Below are 22,403 nucleotides of genomic sequence, written 5' to 3' on the forward strand. Positions count from 1 at the left end.
TATTCTTAAACATTTTAATAAATTATTAATGTTAAAAATAAGTTGTGAATCTAATTCATTATTAATTATCGAATTTAATTGATTAGACATGTTTTATTGAAATTTTAATAAACAAACAAATTATTTCAAGTTTGTTATAATAAAAGCATTTGTTCAACCAAAGAAAATTCCTGTTTTCATTAATTTAACTGTCATTTTAACTGATGATAATAATAATAATACCCATCATTTTGTAATACAGTTTATTTATTTAACAATTGATTTATACTGTAAACCGTGATATTTTCTGAGACGTTACCATACTGTGAAAATCTTATACCATTACAACCCTACACGGGAGGGTCCCCCACCCCACCCCCGCTGTTAAAAAAGTAACTCAGTAACTTTTACTCTGAGTCAATTTTAAATGAGCTACTTTTTACTTTTACTTGAGTAGATTTTTAGACCGGTACTTTTACTTGTACTTAAGTAAAATTTCATTGAAGTAGTAGTACTTTTACTTGAGTAGAATATTTTATTACTCTTTCCACCTCTGACTGTAACAATGACAACTTAAAATAAAGCGTAACCGAGAAGGTCTGTAAAAGATAGTGATGGGCGCTTTCAAAACATGTTTGATGAACCTTTAAGAATATTTTGTTTCAAATCAGTGGTTAAGAGTTTGTATCAAACTGACAAAGTCTCGTGATCTCAGCAAACAAAGCTTTGTTACGTCATAACTGTTTCGAAACATTTTAATGGTTTACTGCTGGTGGGCGACCTCTGTGAACCCATGAATCATGCGCGTCTATGGGTTTTACCTGATCAGTTTTATACATTTGTACACGCTTTAATTATACCTTGGCATAATTAAAGGCAATATTAGTAGTTAATAGTCTCTTATTTCCCTGTTTACCTGAGCTAACAAAACAAGCTCTGAAAATTGATAAAAGACCACATATTACACATATACTTGATCTTCAATCTTATTAGTTAATTGCATTTGGTATATTTTACTTTAAATAAAATAATGTGTTCGTAAAAGGTGATTTTGTGCATGTATGACCTGAGTTTTTGTTGCATTTCCACTGTTTGACCACTAGGTGTCATTTTGGAGGCAGGCGTTGGATTGTTTCGAAGCCTCGTCACAATACGACACATTTGCTTCAACTGTTTCACAAAGCCTAGCTCTGCTCACCACTAGTAAAAGATAGCCCAAGAGTAGCGCACATCAGCGTGGGAATTATACCGCGGCCACGTGGCCATGGCCGCCGTTGCCCTACACTTTGACCTTCATGCCCCGTGAAAAAAAATCATCGTACGGCCACAGTGGCCTGTGTGCCCTGGCCCTGTCCAAGTTCCATGTATAAAGCACCAATGCGTCGATGTAATCATTATGAGCGCTGTATACTGATGTGCTGTGTTTTCAATTCATACCAGCAGCCTGAGGGCGCTCTACTGAACATTATAGTTTAATAAAAAAAATTCTCATAACTTTAATTTTTTTAAATCTATTTATAACTATTTTTTTCATTATGACAATAATTAATTCTACATTTACAATAAACTACCAGGTGTCAGCTTTCAAATGAGATCATACTTGTGCTTTTAGTACAAAGGGTTCATGAACTGTATCTGTTTTAGTTTGGGTTATGCCATTCCTGGGGATTTTTCAAAAGTGGGGTTGCAGCTTAACAGGTTGTAGTTGGAAACAGAGACCTCTTGCAATACATTCAATGGTTGCTGAATTTGACAAGCCCTTATCTCAAGCTGAATTTTCTTATTTGTACAATCGTAATGGCCTCCATAGACAATACATTGCAGACCAGCACATGTACATGTACGATGCAATTGTGTCTAAATGTAAATTGCACAATTTGATTTCTCTGAATCCATAGCAGTAAGGCCAGTCAGGCTCACCATGATGCACAGGGAATTACCATGTTATGGTATCAATCTTAATGGGAAAACCATCGAATTGTACTCAGGGGCGTCATGCAAGCCAAAATTCTGGGGGGGCACAATCTGAGACGTTGCAATTGTTTTCTGACGGGTGATATGGATCATCTTAGGAGGGGTCAGGGGGTTTCTCCGCCTGAAAATGTTTAAATTCTGGCTGCTAAACATATCATTTCAATGCAGTTTGGGAGGGGCAGAAATACCTTAACGGAGCTAGCAGCAACCCTCCTCTATCTGAGGACTAAGTTAAAGTATCTATTTTGTAAGTTTATGTAAAAGACAGGTTGATGAAAGAATTGTAAGCTCAAATTCAAAAGCTTTTGAAGTCTACTTCATTAAAGCATGTTTACACACACACTTACTGTACACTTAGGCCTACTACACATGATTTTAAAAACAGTACCATTGCAGTTTTTATGTTATAATTTTAAATTGGTATGTGACCTAAGAACGATCTTACATCAAAGGTACATAAAGGTGCTGAGGTCTGACTTTGTGGTGCTCTGAAATTAAGTTATTTTAATATTAATATGTGATGAAGGACTTTGAAAGAAGTTTGACAGATTTCAGTGCTGAATAAGGTTAACACTACCCCGTTTATTTGAAAATGGTTAATATTTGACAGAAATGTAAAAAAGTAACCAAATCAAATGTAATATCAACGTGCGAGACGAGTGATTGCTTGAACATACACAGCAAAGATTATAGAGCGCTACGCGCGTAGCGCTCTAGATTTGATATACACAGACACCATATTAGGAAAAAGGGGCGGGCTGATGCTGACCGATTTATTACACATCTAGAAGAATACATTTGAGTCGTTATAGGCTCTGGTAATTATGGAGCATAATAGGAATAAAGTTGTGACAAAAAATTATCAGGGAGGAAAAATCTGAATGGGCTTCACTTTGAATGGGCATGACGCCACTGATTGTACTCAATGGCCTTTGTGCCCTGTCATTTGGCCTTGGGGCCCCCAAAAAAAAGAAAAGGTGGAGGCCAAATGGCCTTGCCCCTAAAATTACATAATTCCCACCCTGGCGCACATGTGACGTCATTGACACAGCATTAAACCTGCTGATTTATCTGGATTTAAACATTGTTGAAAACATTTGGCATAATGTAAGTACAGAAGTCAACAAAATAAAATTCGTACATATCGTGCCTTTTAAGTGTTTGCCAAACACATTCATGTGAACTGTCATGTGTAAAATATAATTTCTGTCAAATCTACATGTGCATTTTCTTTGACAGATTGTGTGATATTCTTCCATAATGTTTTTTGTGAGGTCTCTATCTGGTTCTGTATTTGTATATGTTGCCCTTTTGTCTGGCTGTGTCACCCGTCTCTTGTTGGCAGTCGACTCTGGACTCCGGGTCCAGATCAGCACCTCAGGAACAATGGGGACTCATAAAATCCTCTATCCTCTGTGCTCATAAAAATCAGGTTTAGCAACAGCTGTAAAACAGCGTATGAGTTACACATACTTTCATGTTAAATTTTAGTCACAGATGATGGACACATTCATACCTTGATCAGTGGTTGTGCTGCTTTTTTATTGTTATTCTAGCTCAATGACCTCATGTTTGGAATAAGTGTGAGTCTTTGTACTCTTATCAAGACTCTTGACTTACACTCTCTCCTGTTTGTTCTGATTTTCAGCCCTCTTGTTTTTTTTGTAAAAAACGTTGAGCTTCAGCGCCACCCCTGGAAACCACAGACCCAGGCGTGAAGAGATCAAATAAAGGGCAACAGAGTAGGAGACAGTTGAGCTGACTCCATGAGAAGACTAATGTGTTGTCTCTTTCCTACAGAGGGTGATTGATCAGTGCTCTTTACCACACACACACCAAAACTCTTGACTTTTCACCCCTCACCCATCGGCTCCCACTGCAGCCAGCCAACAGCGCTTGCACAACACCCTCACTTTTCACTGTCTTGCAAATAAACAAGCGCCTCCAGTGTGACACAAGTAAACCTACCTGCTTTATGTCTCCACAAATACAATCTTTAATCCATATTGACTTAAATTCGACATTAAATTCAGACAATGTATTCAGCTATGTGTGAGTAGGGCAGAACCTTTTGTTTGATGAGCCCAGGGTCATTACATTGATGCACACACACCACAAACACACTGGGTGTTTCTCAGTTCCTTATTTGTGCATCTTCGTTTCCTTCTTTCCTGTATTGTGTAGTATTTCTCACACAGGGCTCCAGATTATGTTGTGATCTTTACAAAATGTGTAAAATTGGTGAGTTTTGGTCAGTGTGTAAAGGTATAGACACCAAGGAAAAATCTCTGAAAAACAGTTGCGCTTGAACACAGCGCACAGACTACAGCCAGCGGCTAACTAGCATATCTTCTGTGCCTGTGTGAGATAACTCTCCCATACCAGCAGGTGGCAGTCGTCTGGATTCGGTATTCAAAAAGGAAAACCGGAAGACCTATAACTGTGGATTAGAGATGCAAGTTATTTCTGGGATTCTGTGCCTTTTGGGTCCCCAGTATAGACCCATGATCTAATTGCCTTAAAATATTGAACAATGTCAATTTTAAAGCGGTCTTAGTCATAAATAACACATTTTGAACTCTAAAAAGACAAAGAAATTAAAAAAAGTCTAGCCAACTTGAAAAACTAAGGCAACCCAATCGCACTCAACTTTGTAAGTTAACTCAACTAATTTGCTCCATTTAAAGTCAACTTAAAAACTTTTGTTCATGAAATTAGTAGCAGGTAGTCTTTTGAACTTAAAACTTTTTGTCAAGGCAATTAAACAATGTTTAGCATTTAGCAATGCAAGCAGCTACAATCTTTGTTTATTTATCTCCATGGTTTATTTTCAAAGTTAGCTATACGTCATGAAACACCATTTGCCTCTTAAAACTAGAGGCACGCAGTTTACACATTTCATCCAGGCAAATAAGTTGCAAAGCTCAACACCTCAACACACAAATCTCAAACAGGGTGATGATCAACAATTGTAATTCAGGAAATATATGTACTCTGAACCATATACATGAATAAATATGTGAAGGTGCAAAGCATGCTGGGAACTGGGAATAACTAACAAAAGTTGTTTTTTACCTTACTTCGATTCTCAAGCATTTGTCCAAAACTTGTCTCAACTTTACAAATTGAGTTTGAACAAACAAGTTTACAATCAACAATGTTGTGACAGTTCCCAGCATGCATTGCATATTGATCAAATTTTCATTAAAAACTGTAATTAATATCAAAAACTGATTATTTCTTTGCATTATCCGGCTTGATTTATTCTGCTGCTGTTGCTGTCACTGTTATTTAGCTGTCATATGTTTCAGAGTTCATATTTTTTACTGAATTTATGTTTTACCTTTGCACCAGTTTAAACAAACCATACATCATTTCAAGAGGGCATCTGGCTTTATTAAAATTTATTTGGAATTTCATAAATGACTAAACTTTAACAATATTTTTTACTTTGCTTGGACTCCTCGTCCTCATTTCTTTCCTTGCATTAGGAAGTGAGGAAAGGGAGCGAAGATTCACAAATAAGAAACGAGAAGCGCCTAAGGGATTCCCAAACTTTTTCTGCTGAACCCCGTTAACATGAAGTTCCCCCTCAGATTTGAAGTAAATGTAGTCAGCATTTGAAGCGGAACAAAACCTTTCGTCAAAGTTATACATGCATTTTGAACAATACCAGTTCTTGTCTTAGAATAACTTTGATGAACTTTTTTGATGCACTTCGAATTTTGACTTCTGTAATTCAATAATTCAGCAGCACATTTGTATGTTCACGGTTCTCTGATGTTGTTTAATAGTCACACAACAGGCAAGTAAACAAATAAAAAAATAAAAGGTTTTGTTATAGGGACGCACAGTTTGGTTGTGATTATTTTGTCATATATTGCGATTTGATCATTATCATATTTGCAGTGTTAACAAAGAGACCACTCCTGCCAAGCGTAACCTAGGCTCGATCTCTACAAGTATTTCCATTGGTGTCCTCTTATGTTTATAAAATGGAAGAACAGATCATATTTGGAGAGAAATCCCCATCAAGTTCAGCAAGTCACTATTCATGACCATTAAATTAATAAAAAAACAAGCCATTTTTTAACCTCCTTTCTAAAAACACTTTCAGATTTTATCTGCTTTAAACAACAAGGTAAATCATTCCAGGCTATAGCGCTAGTATATATATATATATATATATATATATATATATATATATATATATATATATATATATATATATATATATATTATTTTTTTTTAATTTTTTTTTTTTTATTCACATTAAACTCTAAAAAGCTAATGTCTAATGCAGATAAATGTTTTTATTAGCTGCTAATAAATCACTGGCCGATACATCATTGCATCCCTAATAATAATAATCATTTTATTTTACATGACAAGTTACATGTCTCTTCTTCACTTTCAAACATTAAACATTTTGTTGAAAACTGCAGGGAGACTTTAAAGCGTGTGTTTTGGTCGTTGTTGAGATAGGATAGTGCAGAGGACTGACAGCAAGTGGGAGAGAGAGGGTTACGGGATCGGGAAAGGACGGCTCCAACTAAAATCGCTTCTTGTTTCAAATCTCAAGATGTCGTCACTGCAGCCTGTATTGGGATGACATACTCAATTAAACCCAATACGTAGTGGACACATGATGGTTTCCCCCAAAGCAGGTTAAGGCTAGGGTATAGGGTAGGGTTAGGGATGAGTATCGGTTGTGGCATTGTGAATGTGTAGGCAATCAGCACATGAGTAATTGTTAGGATGTTTGCATCTCCTTTTCTGTTTATCTAATAATGTCTTGTTCACCCTGTTTAGTCACACACTCAGAAGACATGTGCTGAGTTTTTATTTGAAAGGAGCAACGTTGCATATAGTATAATTATCAATGGAGATCTTTGTCTCTCTATGGACTCTTTCAGCTCAGCTGACAATCTCCTTTCTTCTCTATATGGGCTTGTTATTCTATTTGATGGTTTCAGCCAACACCCTAGACCTGCTATATAAACGATGGCATGAGCAAATAAAGCTGAGTGAACTGCACTTCTGTGTGTGTGTGTGTGTCATTCTTGGTCCTCCTTCTACTCTGTTCTGCATTGATCATTGACCTCATTCTGATATCCAGTTTTAACAGTAATGAAACCTTTCAAATCAGCTGTGAGTTTACACTGAACTGGACTGGGGGGAAAAAGCACACGTCTGTGACATATTCAGTTTAATCCAGTACGTCATCAAGGACAGTGTCATAAATCTGGTGAAAATGTTAAAAACTGTACAAATAAAGTGATCCTGGTTCACATTGAATTCCTAAATGCACGTTCTATGCAACATGGAGAGATGGACTGTGTGTGGAGCAGCAGTCTGAGACGAAAAACTACAACATTATCATGAGCTGTGTAAATGAACACAGTAAACTTTTAAACATGCGGCGTACAAGTCACTACACTGTTTGTTCCATTGACTTCCAGTCATATCGCATGATCAATACGTCATGGCTTTGTGGAACTTAATTAAATGTGCTCATACTTAATTGTGCTGTATCACTATAAATCCCAAATATGCAATTGTATACTGGGAATCTGGATCTGTGCTGGTGCCACTACTGATGTGTTTTTCACAGGTGTCAAACCCAAACCAACCTTACATTATAAAGCAAGACTACTACTAACTGGTACATTTCAAAGGGCCATTGGCAGCCTGGATAATGGCCATTGTTCTTGGTTGTATTTGATTTAACAAAATAAAAAAAGGGAGCGGGGGGGGGGGGGGGGGGGGGGCTACTATTCATATTAAAGAACACGATTGTTTGTCCCTGAACAAATACAGCAGGGGAAGAACTATTCCTTTATACTCTGCCTTCAATCACTTCATATTCTTAATCAAATGGGCCCATTGTCTCAGACCCTGGTCTGATCGCGAGGAACACTACGGTGCATTGACAAGCCGCAGACAGATTATCTGGTTTGAATGGCTTTTCCAGACCAGTGAGAGGCCAACCAAACAATAGTGAACTTGTTGTAAGTGAAACAAATCCAATATTCATTGTGCACCGCTTCACAGAAAAGAATTCATGAGGAAACTTGTGTTTGTAATAGTAGAAATAGGTATGTGTCAACTAATAGAGTCTATTGTATTCAGTTGTGTCAACTGTTCTCTGGTGGCAGTGTTCTTACTATCCTGTTTCATTCATAACAGGACTGGATGAGAACCGAAAATGGAATCTGAATGGGAAAAAAATATGTAAAACTGATAAAATTTTCAATCATGGGTTTTATATATACTGTATACTATATTAGTGCTGTCAATCGATTAAAAAAAATTACCGCACATTGTTTTGTAATTAATCGCGATAAAGTTTTTGGTAACACTTTATTTCTACAGTGTCCTTGTTACACATGTAGTTACATTAGAAAAAACTATAAATTATGCATAATTAAATAGAATTACTAACTCTAAACCAAACCCTAATCCTACTCTAACCCTATCCACCTTATTCTGCTCTAAACAATGCGCGCCGCCATGACGACGACTCCGGTTGCCTACTTCCGGTTCGTACTGTATTAGCAGTGAGAGAATGAGTTCAGGCTCTACATGTGCTGTTGTTGGTTGTTTTAACAATTCAAAGAAGAAAAAAAACTTTTTAGAAACTGGGTGCTTTGAGCATAAGATAAAAAGGAGAGAATGCCTATGTCCGGTTCGTATCAGCTACATTCAATACCAGAGAGTAGACGTTTTTGGTTAGCTGCGCTAAAACTGAAGCATCCAACGAAAAAGGTGCAATACGTTACATTTAGGGATGGGCATTTCAAGCAAAAATAATATTCGAAGATCGCTGGGTATTATGCAATTAATATTCGAGAATCGCACCCCTCCATCACGTCACGCACACATGCATGTATCTATAGGCTACACACCAGAGCACATGAACAAAGCGGAGCAGTGTGACACTTAAATATACGTTAAACAAAAAACAACTAAACATACGTTTTATATTTAAGTTTCACAATATAATGATTTTTTTTTAATTTATTTCATCTATGTTGATTATATGAAAAGGGAACCGAATAAGATGAGTCAGATATGATCATAAGACGCCCAATATATCGGAAAACATTTGGAATGGCTCAGACATGATTTTGACCACTTATCAAGTTTTGTTTTGTAGAAAGCCTTTCTTTAAAGTGAATTTCGTTTAGTATAAATTGTATCTTCATTTTTATCAATGTTTTATCAACAAATTGCCTGGAATAATAAATAAGAAGCACAAATAGTAGATATACAGGACACGGAGGCTCGGGTGCGTGAACTGGAGCGCGTCTTATTAATCAACGAAACTCAGCGTATAAGTTACTTGCCTCACATACATGATAAGTATATCTATAGAAAGCTTGAAATGGCTACTTTTAAACAAAATAATTAAAAACGAGAAATGGACTGCTCTCTGATTATGTATTGGTTAATTCGTATGAAGTATGCATTTCTCTCTATAGGCGCGTTCACTACTGCGAAGATGGCGAGTCAGTATCATCAAATTTATCTTTGCAGTCGACACTTAAAGAAAACACTAGTTATTAATAAACAATTCAAATGTTTAATGCATAATCATTACTTTTGCCGTTTTTTTTTTGTGGCAAGCTTATGCGTGCGTTGAGATGCAGAATAGGTAATATATTAGGAAAACGCTCATTATGGTTTAGCATTCTCTCCCATATAGTATACATAACTTCCAACCCAACTTCAGTCGTGCACGGGCAGGGGCAGCCCTACTTATTTCACATATTTTCTAACCAGCACATCAGTGCGACGTTCTGAGCAAGTGGCGCTTAATCTTCATAAAGCTTCGAACCGGAAAAGGACAACCGGCTTCCGGTTCAAACCCGCAATGAACCATGGGTAAATTCGCTAACCAGGAAAAAGGTGGATAGTAAGTAAATGTAGTTAATTAGTATTATTCTGCACTTAAATGTATAATTACACTGTAACAAGGACATCTTAAAATAAAGTGTAACCAAGTTTTTAATATATTTTTATGTTCTAAAACTTTAACATTAAATATCCAAAATAATGTATAAACTGTCATGTCTAGGTTGTAGGAAGCGCAGGAAGATGAAGATCAGGTTAAAAATGGCTTTAATAATCCATCCATAGCAAACAATGGAAAAGGCAGGAGAGCAAACACAACATTAACGTGACGGGACAAACGAGAACTGAAAAGACTGCAACTTAAAGTCCCAGTGAAGTTCCTTGGAACACGCAGCTTTGTATGATGCGTTGATGTAATTTCCACTGAAACATGAAGCTGAGACGGGACATATTGTATAGCTCCTCCCCCTTTTCAAATAGCCAATAGCGTTTCGTTTACCTCACAGACTGACAGCACCATTGAAGCGAATCCGAGCGCTGATGAAACGTTGGATTCTAGAGCGATAACTCATAATGACAACTCATAAGTGGTGGGAAATTAAACAAAGCAAACAATAAACTAATGAATACAACCAAAAGTCCATAATAGTGAAACTAAGACAAAGATAACATGAATGTCTGTGACATAATGCATCCTCCCAGATGGTGCGACCTCACGCCATACCATAACAGTTGATGGAGGGATGGAGGGAGGGGGCTTTGGAGGAGATGAGGAGCAGGAGAAGGGCTGGTAAGAGCAGGCAGATAGGGAGGAGCAGATGGGTGTAGCAGCCAAGGAGATGATGGGAGAAGTGGCCAGTTGATGGAGGGAGGAGCCGTGATGGGGAATTGGCAGGCGAATCCCTGGGGATGACTGAGGGAATGGTAGCTGTTGGTAGAGGAGCAGAGGGGTCGTGCAGATGCAGAGCCAAGGAGCGATTGACCTGGGCGGCCGTGACGGAGCTGTAGAGACGACCCCCCGAGATGGAAGTGTGGATCTGGAGGACTGAGGTTAAACGGGAGCGACAGAGGATGGGAGTGGAGCCTGATGGAGGGTGGAGCTGGCCGAAGTCGAAGGGGTGGAGGGCCGGAGAGCAGCTGATGGCCTGCAAGTCCACAGCGGAGGCGTGGCGATGTCCGATACTGGTGGAGCCAACAGTACGAGGGAGACCGGCGAGGCCTAGTGGTCGATGGTCCACGCTGGAGTTGAAGAGGAAGGAGCGCAGGCATAGGAGTCTGGACGATGGGTTGAGGTGAGATGGAGCACTCTGAGGCTGGAACTGGCTCCCAGCAGGTCCGAGGAGTAACCATGTATAGGTGACACGAGGGACAGGTGGGGGACGATGACGACTGGTTGGCAGGAATGGCAAAGGACTGAGGAGGAGAATGGGGCACAGCACAGAAACCAACAAAAAACAGAGCATTCCTGACTCGCAGGACTGAAGAAGATGATACACATTCTGGCCAGATCTAGGGACACAAGGAATTCATCTCTCCACACTCACATAAACTGTCAATTAGGTCCAGCCAGTGCTCACTCGGGGGCTTCCATGTCCTCAAACTTCACAAGGACTCCCTGTGATGGACGTTGACGCCGATTCACACCCCTGGTCAGACTCACTGAGGTGGTTCGACTCCGGGGCGATGGTGGACGCTGTCCTCTCCTCCTCGGGCATAGGCTCACACGTCTTCCAGTCTGCGGGGGGCTCTGGTGCAGTAACCTTCGATTGAGGTGGTGAAGGGCTGGGCTCTGGGTCAGGCTGCAAGACGTCTGCAAGGTGAGGCTGGACGCCAATGTTGTAGTCGTCATCCGCTTTGTCCACATTGGCTACGTTTACATGCACAACTTTTGTTTCAGTCAGATTGAATTCACTCCGATTGATGAATCTGAATGTAGTGTTCACATGAACGCTAAACGTGATCAAGTTGATGTGCGGGTTTATATGTCACAAGCTTCAAATCGGAATATATTTTTTTGACATGCGCTGCACGAAAATACAGAGTTTCCCGTTGTTTGGGCATAATAACGATTGTCCTACATTGGTTCTTTATTTGTTTTAAACAGCAAACTTAATATTTATCCATTTCTGGTCATAATTTGGAGACATTGAGCATATGAACAGTGTGCCGTACTGTTTATATTTATTTATTTATTTATTTATTTATTTATTTAAACGCAGTACAAGTGCCCAAAATCGTCTGTGTATGAGAATCTGAAACAAGTGCTGGTGGGATGTTGACCTGCTCCACTTCACATACGCAGTGAAAGGAGAATTTGAGAATGACGGGACACCCATTTATAACAGTTTATTCAACGGGTAGAACAGCTTGTACAGCTCGCTATTTCAACGTCATTGCCCATGCGCAGTTCTTTCAGTTTCGGTTTTCAATCCGAGTTTACACGTTTTCTCGATCGGATTAGAAAAGGATTAAACTAATCCAGGGGTCTCCAACACGTCGCTCACGAGCTACCAGTAGCTCAAGGCCTGATTGGAGTTAGTTCACATATCGCGTCTTTTGCGCGCTCAAGTTCGTTATTTCAAATTTAGGAATCTCATAATTCGACGCACTCATTTTTTCCAGGAGCAGAGATGAAAAAATCCATTAACTACTAAAACTTCTTTGTCATTGTGAAGAGTGCAGTGCATAGTTGCATAGCAAGTTAATGTGCATTTTAAACGTCATTAATTAATCTTTTTTTGACTCCTTCTTTTTATAAAAATGATTTAAAGGCTGAAATATGCGAGGTTTCTTTTTATAAATCTTTTTTGTCAAAACTTTATTTGAACTTGTAGGCTTATGTTAGTAGATAACATGTCGCAATACACTCCTTTAAAATCTGGCCATCATTTTTAATGTTGTTATTTTAATGTTTATGTAAACAAAAAGTGCATATTAATGCTAATTATGTTTGTTACTTGCTGGTTTTCGACATAAAACTTTTATTATAAAACTTTTTTATTGTATAGTAGGCTATTAGTACTTTTTGAACTGGATTCTGTGATAACCGTGATCATTTTTGGTCACTATAATCATGAAATGAAATTTTCATGCCATTTCATCTCTAGTTAAGATGCACTATAAAATCAACCATACTTATGTGTTTTTACAGTATAATATGCAAATTACAATTTTCTATAAACAAATTAATCTCTGATTCTGTTCTTTTCTCTGACATTTAAGGGTGACTTATATAGGCCTACAAAAACTCTTTTAGGTCTAAAACAGTTTAGATAGTTGTTAATATGAGAGTTATGAGACATTATTTAAGAGATTTAAGAATTCTATTACATGAGTAGCTCTCGGCCACTATCTTTTTTTAAAAAGTAGCTCTCAAATGAAAAAAGGTTGGAGACCCCTGAACCAATCCTTTCAATCCGATCAAATTTCAGACGGATTGTGCTCAATTGGATCGATTAAGGTGTTTTACATGAAGGCTTTTCAGTCCGATTGAGCTATCAATCCGATTACTAATGGATTATTCGGTTGCATGTAAACGTAGCCCCTGAGTGTTGGTCCATTCATCCACAGTGCCAAACTGATGTAATCCTTCAAGGTCGAGCAAGGTTCGTCCTGGGGCATGAGAAGCGAATGTTGTTGTCCAGTCCACACCAAAATCCCTCCATCAGGTAGACATCGGCGCAGCTTTCACAGTGGCAGGTGTTGACAAACTCCTCCATTTACTCCTCAAGGGTTCTCACGTGCTGAAAATAAACGCTGTCGCTCCCCTCAACAGTTTGTGGACAACTGGACAACGACGCAGTAACCATTATCTTCTTAGTTGGCCCAGTCATCTGTCACGTTTAGGTTGTAGGAAACACAGGAAGATGAAGATCAGGTTAAAAAAAGCTTTAATAATCCATCTATATCAAATAATCCATAAGGCAGGAGAGCAAACACAACATTAACGTGACTGGACAAATGAGAACTGAAAAGACTGCATCTTAAATACAAGGCAAATAAGGGTCATTAAAGTCCCTGTAAAGTCAAAATGAAGTATGTGTTCTGAGTTTGTCATATCACAGAAAAATGTGTTATTAGACACCCAGCCAAATTTGAATGATAAAAAAAGCCGGCAAGTACATAAAATAAGCTATCAAAATCTTGAAAAAATAAGCAGTAGTCTCTGCTTTCAAACGCTGGGGGCGTGTCCGCTGTCTGTGCTGAAACCACGTCCACTCGTGGTAAAGGTGCCGTCGCCACAATCAACTGTCACCCGCTACAGCCGGAATGGATGCTCCTAGCAGCTTATTAGGTTAATTATAACATAAGAGCACAAGGCAACTTACATTCATTGGTGGGCACGCACTGCCGATGATGTCACCAGTTGTCGGCGCGACAGGAGGATGAAGGCCGAGGCGGGAGATAGTCGTTCGGCCCCATTCACCAGTAACACAACAGCGGATTATCAGTGAATCCCAGTTGTCTCCGACGAAAGTTTATAAAACTATCCCGTGTAAAATGATCACTACAGAGGCGGGTTTTGGTGGTGATCCTCAGCTCTCCATCAAGGTGGCTCTTCACAAAATTAATCCACCTCTTCTTGATGTGATGGTATTTAGGCAATTTAAATAAGAACATCGATCTGTTTTGTACTTGATCGCATCCAGGTAGTAGCCTACGCATTTCCGTGATGAAGACATAGCTAACTAGCAAACTGTAAGCTGTAGTAACTAATAATACTGACTGTAACTCGTGATTGAGCGGCAAACTGATGCGAATGTGCTCTATTTATATTGTTAGGGGAGCGGCCAGCCTCAGGGGCTCCAGTGCGTCATCAGGTAGGGGCGGGGCCAGGAGCTCGTGCACTCCAGTGCGTCATCGAGTACCCTTTTAGCCCCGCCCAAAAAATCCGTAAAATATCAATGGTGAAAAACTGTTTAACGGTCTAACTCCCAATTCAGTACTTCACAGTTCACAGTCTTTGTAATGAGTTTTAGCAATACATTTCTAACATGTATAATGTGTTTAGAATTTTTTTTTTAAATTGCCTTTACAGGGACTTTAACGACAAACACCATTGATGAATCAACGAATCTCCATGACAATTCATAAGTGGCGGGAAATTAAACTAAATAAATTAGGAATTAATGAATACAACCGTGGAAGTGAAACTAATGTCTGTAACAGAAACAAGTCAAGTCATATTTATTTATAAATAAACTACACGTGACAAAAGAAGTATGTCTGGATTCACAGTCATGTGAGTAGGAAAAAAGTACCTTATTCCAGTGAGATTCTGAAGTATGGATCCGATGGACACTTTACTATCCCTTAGATGAAATCAACTGCCAATAAAATCAATATCTCACCAGAGGATGATGAAACAACTCCAAAAACAGTTAATATGGTACATGTACAAAGGTTGTTGAAGCCCTTTAGTTTGGCAAAGGTGCCTCCGGATCCCCTAGACACCATTTACTACACACAATAGGCTTTTTTTCTCTGATTTTGAAAACTCTTTGCGATCGACTTAAAATGCTTCCAAGATCGACGGGTTGGTGATTCCTGTAACGTTACTGTTTTACGGTCAATGACAAGAGTACTAATCAGCTGTCTCACGAACGTAACCAGCACATTTATCCCCACATAGCAAAGCCATAACACAGCGAGGGAGAAGAATTAAGTTACATGAAACAATCCAACTACATATTTTACACCACCGACAAGGGAAAAGTCATTACTCACGGTGTTTATGTCTAGCTTCTAGCTTTCTGCGGCTTCTCTTTCAAGGTAGTGAGGAAACGCGCTCTGTAGCGCTGTGTGTTCGCGTTCGGCTACGGTAGAAACATGACGTCACAATATGTCGACCTTCATAGAAGGGGATTCCCGCGGTTATGTAGATATAAATGCCTCATTCTAAGGTAATACATACATTACGGTTTATTAAGTTCTTTATACGCCACTGAACACATAGTTATGGATGTCATATTGCATTTCTGTTAATAGATACTCAAAATTATTACACATTGCACCTTTAAAATAATTAATTATTTGTCAGGAATTGTTGAAATATCGCTATTCTCTAGAATATTTTAAGCTTCTGACTGCAATGACACCTTTTGCTATGTGCTTTTTTCAGGATCATTGACTGACGGCTGGATTTTGACAAATGTGAGTTCCCAAATGAGCATGAAAGTCTTTAAAAACAGCAACTTTCAGTTTTGAACTTCAAGTTGTTATTAACTGTCCCATTGAAAGATCTCTTCTCATAACCCATTATTGAACAAACTGCTTATTATTATACTTTTATTATAGATTTTTCTTGGTTTTCATATCTCTAAATGTGTTTGTTTTGCAATGTACACAAGCTTCTTTTTAACTTATTTTAACTGATTTTGAACATGAATATGCTGGTCCACCAGCACTAACCAGTATTTATGCTATGTCAGACTTGATTCTTGTGTGTAGCCGCGTAAAACAAGACACTTTAATTGACAACAGTAAAGTTGTTCTGATGCACTGTTCACACTGCACAAGATGCTATCTCTGGAGATCGCTGTACTGTTGGGTGCACTAACATTACAGATGGTTCACCCAACTAGACATAACTTTTTAAAATTTGATCACAATTGAGATTTTTGTTTGTCCAATAAAAATTAAAGCTCAAAAATGAAATAAAAGGTCTGAGAAAGTGAGAGCTCATGAGAGCAGGTGCTGAGTCAGAGAGGACAGGAATGCCGCTGGAATGAGGAAGAAGCATGTGTGTGTGTAAGTGTGTGTAAGGCTGAGAATGATCTGGGGAAGGAGAGGGCGGGGATTCTCCAGGGATTGCGTGCAGACATCAAATGTTTACCTGTAACAAAGAGAGAGGGGGAGGAGAGGAGAAATGGCTGTGGTTTACAGGAGTGGGCGGAGAACCAGAGCCTCCAGCATGAGCTTCGCACGCAACTTAACAATACTACCTTTATGAAGACGGCACACACTCACACACACACACACACGCACACGCACGCTCTCCTGCAGGAAGAAATCCAGTGTTTCATGTCAGTGGAATTTCAGTGGTAGAGTACTCTTATCACAAACCACAGGTCACACAGTCAAATCAGTGCAGAAATGAATTGGAAATTGGGGAACTGATTTTCTGAAACTTTTGAATTTCAGTACCATCTTTCTTATTATTTTCTAATGTCTGAATAAAAGTGTGTTTTTCACATTGAGGATTTCTTGAACTATATTCTTCTTTTAATTTATCTTACTATTGGATGTCGCTGGAAAGATGGGTTCAAGATTTAAGTCATATTGTGCACCGATACAAAAGCATTTGGACATTTCCACTATTAATTTGGGTAAAAGCACACTCCATTTCCACGGCCACTTAAATCCGATCAACTATTCCCTCACTGTATGCAAATATCACTCAGTTAACCTACATGATAATGGTGAAAACTTGATGTGGCACTTCACCCCATATGTAGATCACAATCTCATTCTTGATCGCTTGCTGTATTGTGATAGAGACGGGGAAAGTTTTTGCGTGTGACCCCAACAACTAGAGTCACTGGTAACACTTTAAAATAAGGTTCATTCGTTAACATTAGTTAACTACCTTAGTCAACATGAACTAATTTCAACATTTACAAATACATTATTAAAATCAGAGGTCGTATTTGTTAACATTATTAAATGAACTGTGAACTAACATGAACAAACAAGGAACAGCTGTATTTTTATTAACTAACATTAACAAAGATTAATAAATACTGTAACAAATGTATTGCTCATTGTTAGTTCATGTTAGTTAGGGCATTAATGTTAACTACTGAAGCTTATTGTAAAGTTACCGAGGCATTAATAATTGGCTGATTTGCATCTTGTTTGCATGTCAAACCACATCCTGAATGATCAGATTGCTATCCATCTCGAATAGAAGGTGTTCACACTATCTTTCCACAATCGTACAACAATCCTATCAGCAGAAACACATGCATTGATCAAATAAGTCATAAACAACCCTGAGAGTTGACGCCAAACTAAGCTGACTTTGCGTTGCAAGTAAATTTCTTCCATAGAAGTTCAGGTGAATGTATAACTATAAATACAGCATGTGTGCTCACAGGGTGTGTGTGTGTGCTGGGTTGTCCTCCTCTCTGTGAGTCGGAGCTCGTCACAATGGCAGTATTGTTCTGAAGGCAGGCCCATGCGTGCTCACACACTCCTCTACCCGAGCAGCAGACAGGTGTATCTCTGCTAGTCACGCACAGCCAAGCTGCCAAATTTCAGCACACACACCTCTGTGGGGATGGACATTCCTGGCGTTTCCTTGCAGTGCCAATGTCCTTTCAAAAGGTGTAAATTCATGAGTGTTCTTGTGAACTTAGTGGGAGATTCTGCTATCATGGCGTGTGTTTCCCAAAAGCATCGTTAGCCAACTATTGTCGCAAGTTCCGTCGTTATCAGCAGTTCAACGAGTCTGTGTTTCCCGAAACCATCGCTCCAACGAACATTCACAGACAGCATGCACACATTGGAACAACAGCTCTCTGTGGTTAGAAGCAGAGTTTCTTGTTTGCATGACATGTGGACTCAATAAATCCTTATCTTGAGCAAAATAAGCAAGCTGACATTCAGTACAAACCATGTCTTTTATTTAGAATACATACAAATGTCGTGCTCTAGTGCACAAGAACGAGCCCAAGATTAAATCTGGAAATAAAGCAAAATAACTCTTAATAAATTAGAAATTGTTACCTTTATTTATATAGCCCTTTTTACAATACAGATTGTTTCAAAGCAGCTTTACAGAGACAACAGGAAAATAATGTTGTAATAATACTGTTAAATTTTAATATTAAATGTCCCCAACTAAGCAAGCCAAAAGCCAATGGCAACAAATACGAAGAAAGGCGACAGTGAAGGAACAAAAACTCCATCAGTGGCAGAATGGAGAAAAAAAAAACTTTGGAGAACCCAGGCTCAGTCGGGGGGACATCCCTCTGGCCAACGAACGAACAGTGTTTGATTATGATTCAGGCAGCATTACAGGTCAGAAGCCAGATTGGATCGGAACATTATAGAGGACGGGGGTCCTCTTGGGGCTCTGGATGAGGACCCTCTCGGGGCTATGGACGAGGACGGGGGTCCTCTTGGGGCTCTGGATGAGGACCCTCTCGGGGCTCTGGACAAGGACGGGGGTCCTCTCGAGGCTCTGGACGAGGACCCATTCGGGGCCCTGGACAAGGACCCTCTCTGGGCTCTGGACAAGGACTCTCTCTGGGCTCTGGACGAGGACCCTGTATGGGCTGAGGACGAGGACCCTCTCAGGGCTGAGGACGAGGACCCTCTCAGGGCTCTGGACGAGGACGGGGACCCTCTCTTGGCTCTTGACGAGGACGGGGACCCTCTCGGGGCTCTGGACGAGGACGGGGACCCTCTCTTGGCTCTGGACGAGGACAGGGGTCCTCTCAGGGGCTTTGGACGAGGACCCTCTCGGGGCTCTGGACGAGGACGGGGGTCCTCTTGGGGCTCTGGACGAGGACCCTCTCGGGGCTCTGGATGAGGGCCCTTTCGGGGCTCTAGATGAGGGCCCTCTCGGGGCTCTGGATGAGTGCCTCTCGGGGCTCTAGATGAGGGCCCTATTGGGGCTCTGGATGAGGACCCTCTCGGGGCTCTAGATGAGGACCCTCTCGGGGCTCTGGATGAGTGCCTCTCGGGGCTCTAGATGAGGGCCCTCTTGGGGCTCTGGATGAGGACCCTCTCGGGGCTCTAGACGAGGACCCTCTCGGGGCTCTGGACGAGGACCCTCTCGGGGCTCTGGACGAGGACCCTCTCGGGGCTCTGGACGAGGACCCTCTCGGGGCTCTGGACGAGGACCCTCTCGGGGCTCTGGATGAGTGCCTCTCGGGGCTCTGGACGAGGACCCTCTCGGGGCTCTAGACGAGGACCCTCTCGGGGCTCTGGACGAGGACCCTCTCGGGGCTCTGGACGAGGACCCTCTCGGGGCTCTGGACGAGGACCCGCTCGGGGCTCTGGATGAGTGCCTCTCGGGGCTCTGGATGAGGGCCCTCTAGGGGCTCTGGATGAGGACCCTCTCGGGGCTCTAGATGAGGACCTTCTCGGGGCTCTGGATGAGTGCCTCTCGGGGCTCTAGATGAGGACCCTCTCGGGGCTCTGGATGAGGGCCCTCTAGGGGCTCTGGATGAGTGCCTCTCGGGGCTCTAGATGAGGACCCTCTCGGGGCTCTGGATGAGTGCCTCTCGGGGCTCTAGATGAGGGCCCTCTTGGGGCTCTGGATGAGGACCCTCTCGGGGCTCTCGACGAGGACCCTCTCTGGGCTCTGGACGAGGACAGGGGTCCTCTCTGAAAATCGACAAATCTATCGCAACAAAAGTATTGTTTAGCATAAAACTTATTCAGGATTAGCGTACAGGCAGTCAATTCATTAAAGGTGCTCTAAGCGATGTCGGGTGACATCACTTCTTGTTGAGGTTTAAAGTATTGTCAAACAAAACGAAGGCTAGCTAGACCCTCCCTCCTCCTCATCCGCGCACAAACCCCCCAAACCGCACCCCCAAACCCAAACCCAAACCCTTCTTATCGGTTATTGGCTGGAACAGTTTGTTATGTTTCGTGGTGCGGGTAAGCCCAGTTTGTTTTTGTTGTCGTTTGTGGAGCCTGGGGTGTCTGCAGAGACTGTGTTTTTTTAGAATGTGTTCAGGGGACAGGCAGCTAGCGGATAGTGAGGAGATGTTTCTTGTATGTGACAACAAAATTTTGGCCTAAAAAACGCGTGACATCGCTTTGGGCACCTTTAAATGATAAGCTATTTCCTCACAAAAGTGGTTTATTCAGTGTAGTGAAGCCTCTTATCCAATGACATCCACTAAAAAAAAAAGGCCACTGGTCTCCTTTTCTGCGTTCAGAAAAAAAGAAACATGCTAATCTTTCTGTGGTTGTGTCGTGAAGCATTGCAGACGCGGCGTTGGTTGTCGTCCACTATGACACACTATACAAGATAAGATGATCGATTCTTGAGTCCCGATGCCCATTGTTGTTTACGAATCAACACAACACCCTATGGCAAATGGATTGTGCCAAGATCAGGCCAATATCGTGTAGCCTGATCCTGCCATTAGAGGAAGCATTAGAGATGTCATTGGTTCTCATGTGACTGATCGCAAGACGCTAAGTATGTCAAATTCATTTGCAAATAAGATTTGAGCGATACACCAGAGGGGAAGATTTAAAATGATTAATTTTTCTCCATATAGTAACTTCAATGGGGTCCAACGGGTTGAAGGTCCAAATGTGAGTTTCAGTGCAGCTTCAAAGGCTGGACACTATCCCAGGCAAGGAATAAGAGTCTTATCTAGACAAAACATCTGACATTTTATAAAAATGTAAAAATTATATACACTTTTAACCACAAATGCCCGTCTTGTACCATCTCTGAGATGCGCCACGCATTACTTCATCACGTTGTAAAGGTCTCCCGTGAAGTAGTCGGAAGAACCGACCCAGTGTTTACAAGATTGGAGTTGGAGGACCGTTCAAAGTTATTGTATGTTGAATGACACATATTTATATATGTGTCAGTTTATTGTTTAAAATGGTCCTTATGTGTGCATATCCTGGATGTTTCATGACGTCACGCGTGACCTTTCCAAAGTGAGGACGTAATGCGTGGTACATCTCAGAGATAGTACAAGATGGGCATTTTGTTAAAAAGTATATAATTTTTATTTTTGTTATAAAATGGCTGGGATCGTGGCGAGACTTTGAAGCTGCACTGAAACTCACATTTGGACCTTCAACCCGTTGGACCCCATTGAAGTCACTATATGGAGAACAATCCTGGAATGTTTTCCTCAAAAACCTTCATTTCTTTTCCACTGAAATAAAGACATGGACATCTTGGATGACATGGGGGAGAGTAAATGATCAGGAATTTTTTATTTGAAAGTGAACTAATCCTTTAAAACAATCAATGTATCTATTTATTCTGTGCTAATCATTTATGCATTTATTATTGTGTCAATTGTAACAGCTGCAGTTTTCAGGGCTACTGTATACCATGTTATGTTTATCACTCTCAGAAGGAGAGAAAAAAGGAAAACTTCAGGGTGACTCAGGAATGCAAGACAGGAATGTGGTAGAGTTACCAAAAAGGGGGTTTGACTGAAAACAATGTCTTTGTGTTTTGGTTGCAGGCTCTAGTCACGCACCTCTCCTGTGCGGTACACTAGAAAGAGCTTGTGTGTGTGTGTGTGTGTGTGTGTGTGTGTTTAAGCTGTACTCCAGCCAGAGGAGGTGTTGCTCTCAAAGCAAGCGCTGGATCAGGGAACGGGTTACTGCTTCTATAGCACCACTAGTGGTATAGCTTTATCCAAAACAACTCGCATTACAACTACACTTCAACAACGCCTTTCTTATTAGTATTTCTGTCGTTTCCAGTCCAAATATCTAAATATTCTTAAATAAAGATGCATTTACTAAAGTAGTAAAATGCCATATGATATTATGTCTTGTTTTCTGGGGAAATAAATCAAAATTAAGTGACTTTTTGCTTAAAAAAAAGCAAAACTATCTGCCAATGGGATAAGAAAAATAATCTT

The sequence above is a fragment of the Siphateles boraxobius genome, unplaced genomic scaffold (assembly GCF_051911475.1).
Source record: "Siphateles boraxobius isolate OS27281-9 unplaced genomic scaffold, OSU_SipBor_1 87, whole genome shotgun sequence".
NCBI classification, from domain to species: domain Eukaryota; kingdom Metazoa; phylum Chordata; class Actinopteri; order Cypriniformes; family Leuciscidae; genus Siphateles; species Siphateles boraxobius.